Here is a 17,194-nt window from a genome sequence, read left to right as displayed (position 1 = left end):
ATTGAGCACCTGTGAAGTGAAAACTGTTTTTGGTGAAGGGACCTGCATGAGGTACAGTAAGAGAGTCTTGACTGTTCCGGGTTCGGTTCTCAGCCGATAATGTAAAATTACAGCACACATTTGAGGGAGCAGAATTATGAACGACATTGTAAACCTGGTTTAGTTTCAGCTGCTGGACACGATATTTTACAGGTAACATTCCTACCTTGCTAAATTCTTCAATACCAATATGACTACGTTGAGGTAAATTTAGTATGAATCTAATGATCTTATTTTGTGTAACCTGTAGCCGGGACTTTTTTTTTTCTGCTCAGACTGCTGTACCAAGAGCTACAAGCGTAATCAAAGTGATGGTGTAACAATGCTGAGACCAGAAGCTTCTTTGTTTCCAGATCAAAATTTCTGGCTTTTCTGTACAAAAAATTGACTTTATGTGAACACTTGGATACAATCTTATCCGTTATGGCATTCCCTGGGAGGGACTGATCTAAGGGTATTCCAAGATAGGTTACCTCTTGTTTTGACTCCAAGACATTAACCCCACATCTGACCTGTACATCGTTGTGTTTCCTGAGGTTGGGTTTTGATGCGAAGACTATGGTGGCACCACCTAAAAACCAGGATCACCTTGGATCTTCATTCAAGAAACCTGACAATATTTAACTTCTACTATCTCTCCTTTTTTCTGCCATCCCTTAATCTCGCTTTTGCCATTTCGATGCATCCACATCTTCGGCGTGAATTTGCCGCCATGGATAGAAGTACTGGTTATTGGCGATGGAAAAGAGTTCGACCGACTTACATATTATTTCTGGCTGTCTCAACATCCGAGGAAGGGTTAAAACGGTGCTAATTTAACGTGCAGTTTAGGTCGAGTTAGGGAGAGAAAGGTTTGAAGATTAATGACGAATATTTGAACCACCTAAGATTTCCGGATGATATTATTATTTCAGAAAGAGCAGAAGACTTGGAAGAGATGCTGAGTGATCTAAACAAAGAAAGTCTCAAAGTAGGCTGGGTTTGAAAATCAATAAGAGCAAATCTAATGTTTAACACGAAAGTTCAAAGTAAAGAGATTGTAATCGATGGTGAGAGTCTTGAAGAAGTTGAGGGGTATAATTATTTAACCCAGACGGTGAAAGTGACAAAAGATCATGATAATGAAATAAAAAGATGTATTGCAATTGGTTGGAAAGTGTTTGGTAAGTATAATAAAATCCTGAGAGGCTCTCTACCTTTATGTTTGAAACGTAAAGTTTACAATCAATGCATTCTGCCAGCAATAATCTACGGGTGTGAGACTTGGAAACCGACGAAGGAAATGGAAACAAAACTAAGGACTGCACAGAGGAGAATAGAGAGATCAATGATGGGAATAACGCTGAGAGACCAAAAGAGAGCAAGTTGAGTGAGAGAGCAGACTAGAGTGAAATATATTGTGAAGGCGGTGAAAAAGAGGAAGTGGAATTGGGCAGGTAGGCGATGGAGCAAGTGTGTTACTGAGTGGACGCCGCGAGATAGGAAGCGTGGAAGAGGGAGACCAGACAGGAGATGGAGAGACGAGATAGAGAAGTTTGCAGGAGTGACGTGGCAGAGGTTGGCGCGGTCATGCGAATCATGGAATGCTATGAAGGAGGCCTTTGTTCAGCAGTGGACTCAGGATGGCTGATTTGATTTGATTACCGCAATACCCGAGTGTTCCTGATCAATCAGTATAAAACGACCTTAGTGTGCGGTCTATCTTTACCCGTCCCGCGGGTACATGGTACTTTTGTTTTAACAGGCATCAACAACAAATTACACTGTAATCTGAGTTTGTGCGAAATCTTAGAACTGGTGGTCTTTTCCGTTATGAAAATACCCATGAATACGGCAGTAACAGGAAAGTCTTCCATTTCGATAACTGACTGGTATGATATATACAGAAAGGTGAGTAAAACCCTTATTTCTTATCGTGAACGAGGTAAGACGATTGGGACAAACGACAACCCCGTTCAAATTGACGAGGCAAGATTTGGTCGTCGGATGGTATATTGTGGCGATACTTTCGTGTGGAACGGCGTGACAAAAACACAATTACCAACCACTGAGCGGGAATGTAAATATACATTAAGCGATTCATTTGGATGAATGGCCCACATATGGTAATTTAAATGTCATGGGTTATCGTCACCTCACGGTGAACCATAAGAACATTGTGTATTCACTGACAGAAGCACACGCTCAAGCTGAACGATCATGGTTAGATGCCATTAAGAAAATGAGAGGCGTTAATATTCAACTTTTCTAGTCACAAATGGATCACTTTTGCTAGAAAGTACTGAGAAAAAATTACTATATGTATGATTAAGTGTAAGTCATTAATAATATATCATTATTCAATATTATCTAATTTGTTTTTATCGTCCTGTAGTATAACACTCTTATAGTGGAGGTCGGCTGCACACCAACCGTAAAAAGCCTAGGTATGCCTCACGCTAATGTGTAAAAGTGCAGGTAGGCCGCACGCTAAAGTAGCACCGGCCATAAATATTTCAAATAACTTCCTCATTGATTGGAGAAGGCTTATGACAGGGTAGACAGGAATGCATTGTAGGTGGTATGGCATATATATGGGATTGGAATAAAGTTGTAAAGGGTAGTCAAAAATTTTACATGAGTATTAGTACTTGTGTTAGGATTGGAAATGGTTAGAGCGAGTGGACTGAAGTGAAGGTGGGCCTGCGTCATTTCTGTGTTTTGTCACCACGGGTGTTCAATGTACACACTGAAGGGCTGGTACTGTAAGTAAAAGTGCCCAACAGAGAAGCTACACCCCTCCATGCATGACATTAGCCCGCCATCAGCTGTTCGGACTACTCCTCTGGGTCACATATTTGGAACGGAGTTTTTTCGGGCCTCGGTATGCAGGTTTAGGTCAACTGCATTAAAATGGCCTTCGGCATCCTCAGCGAGTCCCCTGACGTACCTCTTCATGCTCATTTTCATGAGAGCTCTGGTTCACCGTTTTGAGTCCTGTATTGGTCAAGGTCCACAGCCATTCTGACAGCACGCCCCAACTCTATATTCTCCAGTGTTTCATGCGACACCACACCACTCCTCGACATTGGACGTTGTCCAATGCATTCCTCGCCAGTTTTCAGAGTTTCACGTTTAAAGGTGTCCCACAGTTCTTCAGGGCCCTTAAGATTGCCAAGCACTTCAAGCCAATTAGAAATTGTTGCCGCATACTCCTGTACACAGGCATCATCCCTGAGCTTCTTCAGATTAAACATACGTACATATATATATACCAAAGGCTTTTCCCCCTACACGGGGGGGGGGGTGGTGTAACCAAAAAGAAAAAGGCATAGAAACCACTCCCACCCATTCCATTTCCTATATATTCCACTCCCCTCCACCCTCCCTCCCATCTTGGCACCTCCTGGATGACGGGTCATCCCTGCATCCTGTCCACTGCCCTGGGTCAGAAGCAGTGTTGCAAGACACAGCACATCCACAGCAAGGCCGCTTCATAAATTCGGCGACCCCCCTCTCCGTCCCTCCATGCATAAAAGGAGAAGACGGGGAGAAATCCCGTCGGGCTGCGTCAAATTATTTCTCATACACACTTCCTCACCCCCCCATCCCCCACCCACTCCCCCTCATGCATCACAGCATCATCTATACACAACCCCTCTCCATTCACCCCTATCTTCTGTCCTCTCCCGTCCTTCCTCCACAGATATTCCTATCTTTTGTAATGCCCCTTTCACCCCATCCATCCATCTCATCCTAGGACGTCCCCTCATATTCACTCCTTCCACCTCTGCCTTTCACACTTCCTTTACTAATCTTTCTTCACTTATTCTTTCCATGTGTCCAAACCAACCCAATACTCTTTCATCAACCTATCTACCAAATCCCTTTCCACCCCTGTTCTCCTCCTCACCTCATTTCTCACTCTATCTAGCCTAGTAACCCCTATCATACTTCTCAGACATTTCATCTCAAACGCATTCAAACTCTTTTTCTCTTCCTCTCTCATGTTCCATGTTTCTGCCCCATACAGTGCTGTTGGCACAATCACTCCTTCATATAACCTCCTCTTAGCATCCATTCCCAGATGTCTATTTCTCATTACACTTTTTAATCCACCAAGGCATTTTCTCGCTTCTCTCAATCTACATTCTACCTCCACCCCCTCCTCTCTTTCCTGCCACATTCGCACCCAAGTATCTAAAACTATCCACTTCCTCCAGTCTTTCACCCTTAATGCTCACTTCCAGCCTGCTGTCACTCTCTCCCCTTATACATCTCATCACCTTACTTTTACCCACATTTATCTTCAGCTTCCTTCTTTCACACACCTCAAACTCTGTCACTAACTTCCTCAATCCCTCCTCTGATCCTGCTACAAGCGCAGTGTCGTCAGCAAACAACAGCTGGCTCACCTCCTACTTTTCTCCATTTTCTTTAATAATCTCCAACCCCTGACCCACTACCCTTGCATTCACCTCTCGCACCACCCCATCCATGTAAAGATTGAACAGCCAGGGTGACATAACACATTCCTAATGAAGTCCCACCTTTACCTCAAACCATTCACTCTCTCCATTTCTAATCATAACACAAGCTCTACTACTCTCGTAAAAACTCTTGATTGCTCTTAACAGCTTTCCTCCTATCCCATATATCTGCAGTACCTCCCACAGTGCCTTCCCGTCTACCCTGTCGTAAGCCTTTTCCAGATCCATAAAAGCCCCCCCCAAAAAAATCCTTACCTTTTGCAATAGCTTTCTCACATATCTGTCTTACAACAAAAATCTGATCTACACAACCCCTACCTGTCGTAAACCCACGCTGTTCCTCACCAAGTACTCCCTCTGTTCCTCTCCTAGTCCTCTCAATCAAGATCCTCCCATAAGCCTTCCCAACTACACTCAACAAGCCGATCCCTCTGTAACTACTACACTCACACTTGTCCCCCTTTCCCTTTTAAAGCGGAACTATACAGGCAATCCTCCAGTCCTCCGGCACTCTACCCTCACTTAAAGAAACATTAAATAACCTCACCAGCCAGTGCACCATAACTGTACCTCCTATCTTCAGACATTCTGCATGGCATCCATTCAACCCAGGTGCCTTACCTGCTCTCATCATCTTAACAGCTGCTTTCACTTCATCCTTCCCTGTTTCTCCTCCATTTTCCTCACTCATCACTTTCATTTTCTTAGCGCTTCCCACTGCAACTACCTTTCCCTCCCTCTCCTCCTTCACATTTAGCAACTCCCTAAAATACTCTGCCCACCTTCCTTTCACTGCCCTCTCTTCCATTATCATCTATCCATCTGCACCTTTCACCTTTTCTTCTCTATTTGATTCGCCTCCTCTTTCTCTTTTCATTTCTTTCCAAAACATCTTTTTATTACTTTCAAAATTTTCTGTCATATTCTTACCCCATTTTACATTTGCTCTCCTCATTGCTTCCTATATCTTATGCTTGACTTCCCTTCTCTTTACTTTGTACCTCTCATACGATTCCCTCGTCCCAATTTGTAACCAATCTATGATTGCCTGCTTCTCTTCTACACCTTTCTTTGCTTCCTCATCCCACCACTCACTACCCTTCCATTTCCTCCCACCCTCCTTGTTCCACACACCATATTTGCATACCTTATGACTCCCTCCTTGAACCATCCCCATTCCTCCTCCACTCCTAGTTCTACTCTATCCTTTACTACCTCCCACTCCTGTTTCAGGTTCTTATACTCATTCTCCTTTTTTCTCTCATTTAAGCAGTTCACTAAGTACCTCCCTACCTTCTGCCCTTTTCCTTTTTCTCCACTCTCAATTTACCTTCCACCAGATAGTGATCTGATATCCCCCCACTCTTTTCCCTTAGAACATGTACATCCTTAACTCTTCCTATCATATTCCTGGTCATTACTATATAGTCCATTAACGCTCTATCTGCCACCCTTCCAGTCACCACCCTCTCCCATGTGTACTTATGCTTGACTTTCTTCCGAAACACTGTATTTGCTATCATCAACTCTCTTTCAAGACACTTCTCCACCATCAATTCTCCACTACGATTTTTACCTGGAACCCCATACTCCGTATATTGGTTCATTTCCTACCCTAGCATTAAGGTCTCCCAATGCAACTACATTGACATTTCTCCCTAATCTCTCTATGCACTAATTTATATTGTTATGCCTTCCGCAAGGATATAAGGAAATATGTCTAGGAGGGGTTCGTACTTAGTGGCCTTAATGTGGGTAAGGCAAATCCAAACGGAAGTTAACATAAATAACTAATTTAATTTATAACAAAAAGCCAACAAAACAAATATAAGAACTTTACAACAACAAAATTGATCAATTGACAATTAATTCCTCCACCGAAAACCAAGTCATGAGAATATAGATTACGTGGTGACGCCACGGTACTAGAGCAAAAGCAATATGGGAGAGATAAAGTTACGCGTCGCTTCAGCCAACGAAAGTGCGCTCGCTAGGAGCCGGCCGATGCATTATATATACAGTTGGTGAGGACGGGAGGAAGGCGAAGGATGAGCCGGACAGAACTAGTTCTCGTCTGTCGGCCTAGAGAGAGTAGATCCCATAAAGTATACAAGCAGTTTTTACCGTACATACGTAATTACCTAACAAGTACAGGATAACACAGATACAGATATTTTTAGATACATGGAGGATGGTGGGCCATCACAACGTATACAAGCAATTTACAGTGCATACATAATTATCTTACAATTAAAGATTGACATACAGATACAGACATTTTATATACATGGAGGATGGTGGGCCATCACAATATCTACCCAAAAAGCCTCTCTTTCCTCTACGCTCTTTTCACTACCAGGCCCATACACACTTACAAAAATCCACATCTCCCTTCCCAGCTTCACCTTCATCCACATCAACCTTGATGAAACCCCCTTCCACTCCACTACCCGCTTACTTATCTTTTCACTTACTAGTATAGCCACCCCTTCTCCCCCTCGCCCACTCTTCACTCCTGAGTACCTCCCAGCTACACTCCCAAACTCACAGTTGCCCTTTCCTTTCATTTTAGTTTCAATCAAAGCCAGCACATCCATCTTTCTCCTCACAAACATACTGCCTATCTCTTCCCTTTTACTCTCATCTGTACCACATCCACACACATTAAAAGACCCAAACCTTAGGGCACTGGTTGGAAACCTCCCAGACCCACTTATGCCTTTACTTTTTTTTTTTTTTTTTTTTTTAGGAATGTCCCCTTTTGGGGCTACAGGTAGAAGGACTCCTAATCCCATCCCCAGTCCCGGTTTTTCGTCGCCTTTTACGACTCAAGTGGAAAGACTTGGTGGTAGCATTCTCTTCCCCCACCACAGGGTAGGCAAAAAAAAAAAAAAAAAATCAGAGAAAAGGTACAGGACAGTAACAAGGGGTTGGGGGACAGCATAACAGCGGGATAGTCGTAGTATAAAAGTGTCATAATTTCTCTATGAACAGAGTTTTCCTCTATCACAGACAAAATTATGTGTGCCTCTGGTCCGTAGGGGCGCCCCATATAGACCCTAAAGTATCAACTGCATGCTACTTTGCCACAATAACATGCAGTTTGAATGTTGCGACCACAAGTCTATGGTCAGTCCCAAAGCATCCAGCACCCCGATAAACCCTGCAGTTCTGCAAGATCTTCCAACGAATATTAACAAGTATGTGGTCGATTTTTCAGAATTACTATATCATGTCAGCCGGTGTTGCAATCGTTTCGGGAACCAGGAACCAATAATCCCCATCCTGAAGGAGAGAACTGTTAATGTTCCTAGTTCCAGAACCGTGGGACCAATGAATACTTTATAGCAGGCTCTGTTGGTGTCAATAACTAGATTGAAGTCACTCAAAACAAGTGTATCTTCGTGGTGGGAACAGATCAACTATAGATTTAAGCTTGGCATAGAACACTTCGTGGGAGAGTCAAGCAGGGCCACACATACCAGGCGTGACCACGCTGCCACATAGACACGAATGACTACTCAAACAGGCACCTATTAGGAATAAGATGGAACGTAGGTAGAAGTGCAGACATTCGGAAGCATGCCGATGTCACACGCACGTAACCGCGCCCAGAGCGCGTAGCTGCTAGGTAGAATTGCAAACATACTTATACTAGGCGTGGCAGCGCCTTCGCCCTGTGTAGCGAAAAACGCGCCCCTTCGAAGCCAAAGGAAGAACAAACAACAGCAAACCTACTGGCCCTAACGAAGCTGTTTGTGTTTACTATACTAAGTTACAGTTAAGAAAACGGGTAACTAGGCGATAGATGAACTAACACTACTGTTACCACTATCCTATACAATTACAATTAATTGCCGGGCTGTCAGATCTTTTATTGCAAGGGATAATATTTTATTTGCGGATTAGTGTCTAAGTTTTTATCTAGTCTATTTTTAAATGCTGTTATTGTGTTACTTCCAACGGCAGTGGAAGGTAACGAATTCCACGCATTAACAACCCGGTTAAAGAAGAAATGCTCACTTTCACTCGAAGAACATCTTTTACCAATCACTTTAAAATTGTGACGTCTTAGACTTCTTACGCGCCCTCCTGTACGCATAACCCATAAATTAATAAACGTGTGAATTGTCCAACCTGTTTCATTGTTCGTTCCTTGCAACATGGCTTGTAACAAAACCCAAGGTGTGCTTCAGCCTCACTAGCATCATATGATCATCAACTGGAGTAACTTTAATAACGGCGTATTGTAGTCGGCTAGATATGCTTACAGCTACTCCTACGAGATTGGCCCCACCAAAAGTAGGTGTAACCTTCACTACTGATCTCGCCACTTCCTGGTCTTTTACCTCTGAGTGAGCCACTATATCCAGTTTAATATTTCTAAACTCCGCTGATAAAAAGGGTAATCGATCTTCTTGGGACAAAGAATTATTCAGGCTCTCACACGGAAAGCCCGCCTCTGGTTCACCCTAGGCCGGGTTCGACGGGTTTATGCCTAATTTGCAACACCCCCAGTAACCCACATAACAGGTTTGGTGATTTTTGACAGGCGCAGGTTGCAAGCCCACCCCCACTGTATGTGTCAAATATGGTTGTCATATACATATGTCTATGATTTGTCTTCGCACTCCCTCGCCCACCACGGAATCCAACGAGGGGAGACTAAGATTTTATAAACAAGATAGTCCCAGGAGTCATGGGAGTGTATACGCCTCATATACATGACGAGTAGTATTGCCCAGTCATATAACCCACTTCCTCACTCACTGTCCACCACAAGCATCAAACGCTGACCTAAGCACTCCTCTCAAACAAACGCCGACTCAACATTACGTGCTCGTGTGAACAGCACTGTCAACCACCAAACGACACACACACACACAGACGAACACACGCGATCAATCTAGTAGCCACCCAGTACTGACATACGATATTACGTATACTGACGGTCCTCCCCTGGATATATAATTAACATGTATGATAGTAGACATCAATACGTAAATAATGCAGTTGCCCCACCCATGTGGGACAACAAAATAACTAAAGATAAATGTTAAGATCACGATAAAAGGCAACTCAAGAACTTGTCCATTCAGCACTTCCGGGGAACAAAACTCTCTGACAAGACGCGGGCGAGCGTCGGTTCTAGTGACGTGCCCTAGTGTTAAGACTGTGTAACAGAGTGTGACTAAGAATCTTGAAGTGTGAAGAATAAAGAACAAAACTCAAATTGTGTGTGGAAGTAACCCCTTTCTGAGATGATGTAACGACCCCGTTACATCTTGTGTCTACAAGTAACGCTCGATGGAGATCATGTAACGATACCGTTACATCCATCCCATTACAGGAGAGTATATACACCCAAGACCATGATACTACGGGTAGACAGCCGTGGATCGTGCGGTGTTGGCCTAGGTGGTAATTGACTCAGGGTGTGCCCTACAAAAATATTAAAGCCAGGCAGCACAGTCGATTTGCCTCTCCGATCTAAGAGAAACCACCCGTCCCGACTTGAGTAGAGGTCCAACGAGGCAACCACAATAGTGGAATATCACTCGGCCTCCATGATTCGCGTCTCCAGACCTTACACGGTTGCCACGCACGGCAAACACGTGGGTTAGTGAGTCCATCGACTCAGAATTCTTTCACCCCTTTTATTTGTTTTTATTAATCCATCTGGGTGTTCAACACGCCCTCCTCATTGTCGGGTGAACAGTGGGAGAGCCGGTGTAGTCGCCGACAATCCAACAATGCGGCAGGTAGTACTGGGTTACACGGTACCAGAAGGACAGTTGCCTCATCTAACTTTCGTTGGCGGAGCTTAGTAAGTTTGGACTGGATAAAGTGGCCCTCTCAGAGATAAGAAGACCAGGCAGAAGTGAGATCAATAGTGAGGACTACACCTACTTTTGGTCAGGCCCCACCGATGGGACCCACCTAGCAGTAGCTGTATGTACCATTATAGAAGTTGCTTATGTTGATAGTCCATTTTGGGCTCCTACCGAGGCGTATATAGTTGAAGAGAAGTTGCCCTATGCCAAGCTTGACTCTACGGTGGATCAGTGCCCACCACGAAAAATACTTGTTGTTTCGAGCGAATTCAATGCTGTTACTGGCACCGACAGAGCTGGCTATGAAGTATGTATTTCCTCGTGGTTCTAGAACTAGGAACATTATACTGTACAGTAGTTCTCTCCGTCTGAACTTTGCAGAGTCCAGAAGGCTAAATCTTGCTGGTTCCTGGTCCCATAGACGAGAGCCACACCGATGCCGGCGGAATGGCAAAGGAGGTCGACCACATACTTATTAGTACTTGTTGGATGATCCTACGGAACTGTAGAGTTTACTGGAGGGTTGAATTCTTTGGGACTGATCACAGACTTGTGGTTGGAACACTCAGACTGCGTGTCAAGTCAGGGAGAACCCGGAGATGTAATCCACCTGGATTTCATCTGGAGAAGCTTAGGGATGATGCGTGTGTCCAGGAATATGCAGTAGTAGTTTCTAATCAGTTTGAGGTACCTGGTACCCTTGAGGACCCTAAAGAACTGTGGGACATTTTTTAAACATGAAACTCTGAAATCTGCCGAGGAGTGCATTGGACATTGTTCAATGTCGAGGAGTGCTGTGACGTCGCGTGAGACACTGGAAAGTATAGAGTTGCGCCATTCTGCAACAGTGGCTGGGATCTGGACCAGTACAGGATACAGAAACGGCGAACTAGAGCTATCATGAGGATGGACAAAGAGCACAATCCGAACGTTTGATAGGCAGTGTCAGATGTGGAGGGTAGTACTTTGAGCAGTTGATGATAGGTAACAACTTAAACCAAATAAGAAACTGGTCTGGTCTGTCAGTAATATATATATATATACATATATATATATATATATATACATATATATATATACACATATATATATACATATATATATATATATATATATATAATAATAATAATAATAATAATAATAATAATAATAATAATAATGAATAAAAATCAATATACTTATAAGGTGATAGACCCCAAGGCTAGAGACGGCGAGGGACTCGTATTTTCTTTTGCTCCAAAGTTTTCGGACGAGAAAGGGAGCATGTATGTGCACAAATGCAAACCGCAATATAACAAGCATGTAGTCGGACAAAAATTCCACGGCCATCCCCCTATTAGCATAGCTACCGTACGTCAACCCTACTTATATATACTGTTGGTGAGCTTATGTCAGCAAAAAGGAAACGTGTCATGTGTTCCACAGATATATTTTTACACTCTTTTCGTTTATTCGTTTTCCGAAGCACATTTTTTTTTACCAAAAATAATGCATATTTATTTTGTTGGAAAGAATTACAATGACTTATCTAATTATATTGTCATATTCTCATTAAAATTTGTACAAAAAATCTGAAGACGAAGGAATGTATGAAGTTAATGAACTATTAACGGGAGTTAACTAGTCCATTATCATAAATTTCAACTTAAAAGTTAATCCATTAATAAGAAATGAACATCGTTATTTAAGGATTAACGGACTAGATCTTAATTTCCATTGTGGAGCAACACTGCTTTCAGAATTCGTGTTGAGCTCTCTATGAACAGTCGCCATTCTGCAGGAGTTCGAGTCCGAGAGCAGTAAACGAACTAATCACATATTTACAATAACACAGACCATTACTAATGTCATGGTAAATTTCAAATTCTTCATGTCGTTTCCGGGACACAGCTATCCTGCAGTCTCCCCCTAGTCCTTCAGCCTTGATGTAAGGAGTTCAACTCCTGGCTTAGTAAGACCTAAATACCTGATCAAATCATCTGGCTCATTCTGATTTGGAAAGTGAGGCTCTGAAGTCGTTCTTGGTATGAATACTTCCTTCATTTCTTGGCTGCTACTTGTTGAGTCTTCAGACGAAATATCCATTGCATCTTCCCTCTGAATATAAATAACTGCATATAGTAACTTTAACAAATACGTGAATAACATTAGTATTCCGTATATCTTTAGGGAAATTAATGCGTAGTAAATATTTAACGTTCAAGTTACAAGTAAGACTTAGAGTAGGACGAGAAGTATACTTATATTTTCTGTAGGTTGTGGTACTAGTGAGCTGTCATCATGTGGGACAGGTGCTCTAGATTATGGTATGTCTGGATACTGAAGAGGTTGTCTTCCTTTTACTTTTCTGTATTTTGTAACATCAATCATTCAAAAGAAAATCATCGTGATGGTTCTTCGGCTCTCTCCATACTCTGGGAATGGCAAAAGGCATTTCCTTTCCTGTACCTCTTAACCATCCTTCTAGAGAAGATCGACAGCTTCCACATATCATACGAGGGGCCCATGGTTTGTCCTGGTCACCCATGGGCATTCAGAAATAGTTTGTACGCTATCAACAATTAGGTACCTTTCACGACTGTCACGTCCTTAACGTGAGTAGAATTATGTGGTTGTGCTGTCACACCCTTGTGTGAATAGTCTCCTGTTTGTAATTCTAAGGCACGCCTTGCGTGAATATATGTTATGTATATTTTATATTGTATTATAATTTGTAATGTATATATTTCTTAAAACATTTAAGCATCGCGCAATACCAGACTGTTGAAGCGCGCCCATTGCGTATTATCCAAGGACGCCAAGCTGAGAAACGTACCATAATTTAGCGGGAAAAGCTCACTCCGCTTTCCCATTGGCTGAAGATCTTTAAACTATCGCTCTACAGACGCTTTACAACTACTCAAAAGGTCTGCTCCCATTCACGGAGTAAGTAAAGGCGATGCAGAGATCGACCTGGACAATGTCAATAGAGAAGCAAAAAGACTACCGAGAGGGACTAGAGAGAACAAATCAGAAAGAGAAGGCAAGAAAAGAAGCTGAAGCCGGGGGCCCATCTGAATCTACGCACGTAGAACCTCTTCTACATTCGTCGATTGCAACTCCACTAAATAAGTCCTTTGGACCACAACTACAATCCGTCTTCTTCAAGCGAAGTGCTCAGCCTTCGTTTTTGTTAATTGCATCGGGCATTCTCCAGATTGCAGCTTGACGAGCGACTAGACTGTTATTTTCTGCTTAAGAAAAATTATCAAATATCTTACTTGTTCCCGACTACCAGAAGTTATCCATAAGCTTCACCTTAAACTATTTGCCCCCACCCCCACCCCGACCGTTGTTGCGACCTCGCAACCGGTATCAAGACTCGTCTACACCATAATTATGACTTCGTCTCGCCCACTTGGACTTCGTGTTGCAAACAAAAACAAAACAAATACTTGGTAATATAAAATTAGTTCTTGCCATGCCATATGTAATATGCTGTTATTATATGTTCATGTATGTTGTTTTTGTTAAAGTAATAATATCTAATTTTAACGAACTTTAATTACCCTGCCTGAATTTTCATTCGTCCATATGCAGACGGCCTAAACTTGTTTTTCGTGTCGCGACTAGCCTGACTCATACGCGAGCCGTGACAACGACCTTATGTGCTACTTTTTTTATATAAAACACCCACACACAAAGCAAAATGTTTCTGTATAAATTTTACTTCCTCTAGTAGCCATTCTGAAAATATCAGAATTTAAAAAAGAAAAAGAAAAATAGATGTACATTTAGTCGAGGAACATAATTCCGAATATATGATACAATTGAAAGACGATGGGTTTCTATGACGGTCAATGATACAGAAATAATAACTATATTTTTGAACCTGCAGAAATTTGATAAAAAATACGATAAAGATAACTTTTGAAAATTTTTGTTACGTTGTGTAATCAATACGTTTTAAGATTGTTTTTTGTTGTTGCTGCATGTTTCTACTTTAACCACTGTTACTTTTTATAATATACAACCAAATGAATCACCTTATCTTACAATGTCCCATAATTTACAAAGAATGTCCTAAAATGTATGAAACGAGGAAAAGCAAGAGGGAAACCAGACAAAAGTTGAAGGGACAAGATGGTATTGTAAGGATGACCCAGCAGAGGTTGGTGCAGTCTTGCAAGTTATGGAATAGTTCGAGAGAGGTTTTTGTCCAGCAGTGGAATCAAATTAACCTATTTGTTAATCCCTATTACAAAATGCAAATATTTTGGTACCGGTGGGATGGTGTTTGGTAGTGCTGGGCAAATGCCGCTAATTTCAATACCGGAATTACCGGTGAACAACAATACCGTTACCGAAATTACCGACAGTTTACCGGTAAAAGACTCGTGAGGTAGTAATGACGTCCCAAGTTCGAGTCGAGTTCGAAAAATCAATGTTTTTGTCCTTTAATAAGCTATATCTCTGGTTCTATTTTACATATTATTTTGATTGTTATGTCATTGTAAAGGGAAAAAGTCCAACTTTAATTGGTGCTACTATAGTATGTTATCTATCGCGCGAGTGAGCGAATGGAGGGTGTCTGAGGGTGGGTGTGGTGTATCAACTTTCATCCGCGTCTGTCTGCATGCATGGGTTCATGTTTGGAGGGTGCATGTGGGAGTGGGAATTTTGTTAATACACACACACACATACACATATAATGAGCTTTGACTAATTTGTAATAAATGTTTTCTTAAAAACTAACCTAACCTGACTAATTTGTAATAAAAGTTTTCCTAAATACTGTTTCAATGCTCCCTTGTTTTAATACTTATTTCATACAAATTAGCCCAGCACGTGATCCAAAGACCAAGGTGAATACTCAAGGATATATTAGATTTCATTGTCAGCATGTTTTTTTTTTTTTTTATTTCCTCAGTTATCTTTTCATACAAATTAGCTCATATTCTTATTTAGAAACAGAAGCATATTGGCATTTTCATCACTTAAGCATATATATATATATATATATATATATATATATATATATATATATATATATACACATATATGGGTCTTCGTTTGGCGACACGCGGAATTTTTCGATGAAACTATCGCAATTAATAGTTTCGTATGCTGATCACAGAAATAACATTAATTCAATTAAGAAATTAAAAAAGTGCCGAAAAAACCGGTTTTCATGGTAAAAAATTACCGAGACCTTAGCGGTACATACTTGCTTAATGGTAAAAGTTTAACCGATAAAATTAGCGGGACACTGGGCCCTTCAGTACCACCAAGCTGAGACGTGCTTACCGCTCTCTGATTGTTATGGTATAGCTTATCGAGTTACCGGTTAACGGAGCCTTAACGGTAGCAGAATGTTTGCCGGTAAGCTACCGTCAAGGTTACCGATAAAAACCCGTAACTTTACCGGTAGCTGACCACCACTACCGTCACTCAGTACCACCAAGCCGTGACGTCCTTACTGCTCTCTGAGTGTTATGGTATAGCTTATCGCAGTGGTTCTCAGCCTTGCTTGGCCCATGCACCACTTTCATCATTTGCCAGAGTGTCATTCCCCCCTCCTCTCCAAGATAGTTTGTTTCAAAAGGTGCATTCTAAATAATATGCAAATATTACTAAAAATCCTTTTGTTTTTTTCTAATCCTAAGATTAACTTGGGTCAGCACAGGTATAATTCCAGCCCAGGTGACAGGCCAGATCGGCCAAAACCTATAATTGCTTTCCTTACCCCGTAAACTTATTGTGGTTACAATTCACCCCCAGAAAATCAAAATTTCCCCCCTGGTGATGAATTTCACCCCTGGCTTATCGAGTTATCGGTTAACGGAGCCTTAATGGTAGCAGAATTTTTGCCGGTAAGCTTCCGTTAAGGTTGTTACCGATAAAGCCGGTAACTTTACCGGTAGCTGCCCACCACTAGTGCTTGGGAGATCACCGTCAAGTGCATTGTTGCCTAATGTACTGTTCAGTAGTGCTGGGCAAATACCGCTAATTTCAATACCGGAATTACCGGTAAACAACAATGCCGTTACCGGAATTACCGGTAATTTACCGGTAAAAGACTCGTGAGGTAGTAGTGACGTCCCAAGTTCGAGTCGCCTTTATGACTTAAATCTAAACAAATTTCATCCTACTATGGTGTGTAGTCACAAATTTTGTAACGTCGTCACTATAAAAATCCTGCGCTCCGAGTCGTTACTCCAACTCTCGTGGGCGGGGAGTAGGGAGGGGGTGCGTGTAAGGTCACAGCATTACCTACTCTCCCTCAGTGCATAGGCCTACTCACCAATCCCCCTCTCACACTCCACTTCCGTCTCTATGTAAGTGCAATTTCATACAAAGAATATATTTTTCACATAGAAACACAATTTCATAAAAGAAAAATAATTACATGCATCATTTTTACACATTACACATAAAAATTCATTTCCAAAATCACCCATTTTTCATTTAGTCAGGACAAAGTTTTTTTTTTGTACAATTGAGGTTTTAAAGGTTTTGTGCGAGATGAATTGACATATGTAGGTCATTTTCATAATGTTTTTTTTTTACCAAGTTCCTCTTATATATTTTTTTCAATTGTTCATAGTTGTCATTTATTTTATTGGAATTACGTTAATTTTGTAATAGCAGGACTCTACGATCCCTATATTTATATTATAGTACCTTTAAATGGACAAAAAACACACGCATATGTTTTATTTTAATTTTTTATTATGTGCATCCATTTGGATACATGCCCACCGGAACATAGGCTGACTAATCGAATACGTACATTTTGCACTGAACCCCTGCGGGCCGAGATGCGAACAAAACGATCTAGCACGACTGTTAATTTTCATATTCGAATACGTA

Source organism: Oratosquilla oratoria, chromosome 4 (genome assembly GCF_046742065.1).
Source record: "Oratosquilla oratoria isolate Oo_2021 chromosome 4, ASM4674206v1, whole genome shotgun sequence".
Taxonomy (NCBI): domain Eukaryota; kingdom Metazoa; phylum Arthropoda; class Malacostraca; order Stomatopoda; family Squillidae; genus Oratosquilla; species Oratosquilla oratoria.
This window is presented reverse-complemented; position numbering follows the sequence as displayed.